The sequence below is a fragment of the Nansenia antarctica genome (assembly GCF_963989245.1).
Source record: "Nansenia antarctica genome assembly, chromosome: 15".
Classification (NCBI taxonomy): domain Eukaryota; kingdom Metazoa; phylum Chordata; class Actinopteri; order Argentiniformes; family Microstomatidae; genus Nansenia; species Nansenia antarctica.
The window spans coordinates 23857942-23860793 of NC_137685.1; positions in this window are offsets into that span (position 1 = coordinate 23857942).

Consider the following 2852-nt stretch of genomic DNA (forward strand, 5'->3'; position numbering starts at 1 on the left):
CCTCATTTATAAAAAAGTACTTGAACGTTATCTTTAACATGCACGTAAGCAATTTTTTCTAAATGGACGAAAGCATTATTTATAAAACGGGCTGCACTTGTTTAAAATTGCGTACGTACTTCCGTCTATAAATACCAAATATACTTGAAATTGAATGCAGGTGAATGAGCTTTGTATTTAAGCCCTGTGATAGCGACTCAATTATAGCGGCTGAATTAAGCCAAGTGCTATAATATAGGGTAGGCGTTCGTCAGGAAGCGGGAGAGGGCAGAGAAGGGTGGCTTCTCGGTAAGTTGCATTTGTAACATTTGATCATGACAACTAACCAGGCAAATGCTTATACTGTAATAATATAATGGTCTTATTCTTATCAGGTGACATTGAAAACATGGCTGCTTACTCCCTTTGCGAACCCCCAGACACCGGGGGTAAAGGAACAAGGAAATCCAGTATAATTTAGCGCATGGCCGGGCTAAGTCCGTTGTGGAGTGCACTATAAGCATGTTGAAGGGGAGATGGCATTGCCTTGACAGCTCCGGAGGGATATAAAGGAAGACTGAAATACAATCATAAACATCAGTTCCTTTAAATCTTGAATTAAACTAATTTTCTGAGTTGATAACAACATTGTTAATTTTATTACGAGCCACTTTCACTTCGCATGAATTACAGTAGGCAGTGCGGCTCACATGCCTGTAATAACTCTGCATAACCAGTAGGTAATGTCCGTACGTCAAGTCAATACCTGACGTAGAGCTGACACTGTCAATAACCCAGGTGGCCTACGAGTGATCATTCTCAACACTGAAGTACATAAAAAGCAGACTGAGGAGCAGCCTGTCTTCCAGCAAACTGGAAGCCTTCATGTTGATGGCCACTGAGAAAGATGTCCTTGTGGCTTTGAACACAGACACTGTCATTAACAAAGTGGCAGAGAAGAATGAGCTCATGAGGAAACTGCTGTTGTACTAAGGTTAGAGAATATTCGAATACAATCATTTAGGAGCTTTTTAGACTGAAGATAATTTGATCATGTGACTCACTCATTGTTATCCCCAATTCCCCACCTCTCTCTAAGGATGCCTTGTATGGTTCATTGTCCATTGTTGATGAGACTAGTATCCAGAGGGCCATGCAGCCTTTTCCACTAAGTGAGTATACAGTACAGTAGCTGTCAGTTTTTTTTTCTTCATTTTCTGGAAGATGCTCTGATCATCTGAATCTGTCACATGATAATGTAATTATAAATGTACAATTTATAATTTTGCATTAATTATCTGTCTCTCATTCCCTCTCTCTCCATCATGGCATTATTGTTATATTTGTTGAAGTGGCTGTTTTCCAGATATGCTGCTATCTCTAGATTGTTCTACAGTAAGGAAAAAGGTACTAATAATGATGCAATTATTACTACTACTAAATGATCATGTCTTAGTCTCACCCTTGTCTCTGTCTCTGTTTCTCTGTCTCTCTCAAAGGTTGCCGACATTTGTTTGAAAAGAAGAAATGTCACTGGACTTCACAGTCTTTCTTTTTTATTTAGCAGTGAGTTTACAATCTATGCTGTATTTATTACTAGTACTTATTTGAATTTATTATTAATTATTTAATATAATAAAACATTTGAAATTATTCTTTGACTTCTGGTGCTTTTTCTTTGATAACATTTTACTTCTACTGTACTTGAGTCAAGTATGGAGATTGTGTACCCCATGGCCACCACCGCCAGTCAAGAGTGAGTGAGTACACTGGTCTACTTGCACTGGTACCATTGCTTACTGCATGTAGTCGTCTTTGTAGTGGTTTGGGGGAATACTACAGTTTGTCATATATGACTGTACAGCACAGTATATAAGACGAGTATATAAGGCAAGTCTTTTTGTGCTGGTGGGTGTGGTCCGACCGATTGGGGTGGGCCTGTCTGGGCCTAAACATACAAGGACTAACGGTGGTCTAGAATAGGGCCAATGACACACCTTACAGAAATGGCTTTAAAAAGAGAGGGCACTTAAAAATACACTGTTTGTAAAATGATGAACACTTCATTTTCACAGTGTTTATTCAATATCCCATTGTACAAATTCCATACAAAAGGAAGGGAACATAACATTTAGTGGAGGGGGGCTTTACATGAGCAAACATTGTATGACTGAAAAAATAAAGATGGCAAAAGTAAATAATTATCATAATTATCTTTGTAATTGTAATTTGTATTCAACTGAATAGTTGTGAATGGACAGAAGATTTTCTCCAACTATGATGAAAGGCACGCTTAGGATAATCTCACACCTGTATCTGATTTAACAAGAGACAGGCTCATGGTCATCCCATTCAGAATGTTGGTTGTAATTAAAAAATCCAAGGTTTTTCCAGGACACTGACGATATGAGTTTGGATTTAGGTGGACAAAATACAGAACTTTGGGGGATGGGGCTGGGGAAATGTGACAACTCTCAAATCAAAGACAGAGCTCTTGATGCCTTATGTCCATGGTAACGATAATGTAAATCAACCTCAGATGTTGTTATGCATTCATAATTCATATTCTTTGAGGATCAATGGGTGTATATAAATAATTTAAATGACCACTGAACGGCATAACAAATCTCTGATTGTGCCTTTAAGGAACACATCTAATTCCATAGCACATTTTAGAAGACAGCTGAAAGAAGAATTAGACATGGGTTCAAAATAATTTGACATAAACAGTCAGCCATGTCTTAACATAACATAACTGGGTTATTATTTTACTGAGGCAATGAGAATGTCATTCCAAAATCAATGAAAACCAATGACAAGTCACATAATCAAGACTGCAACCATGTGTAGTGTAGACAATGTGACACTGACCA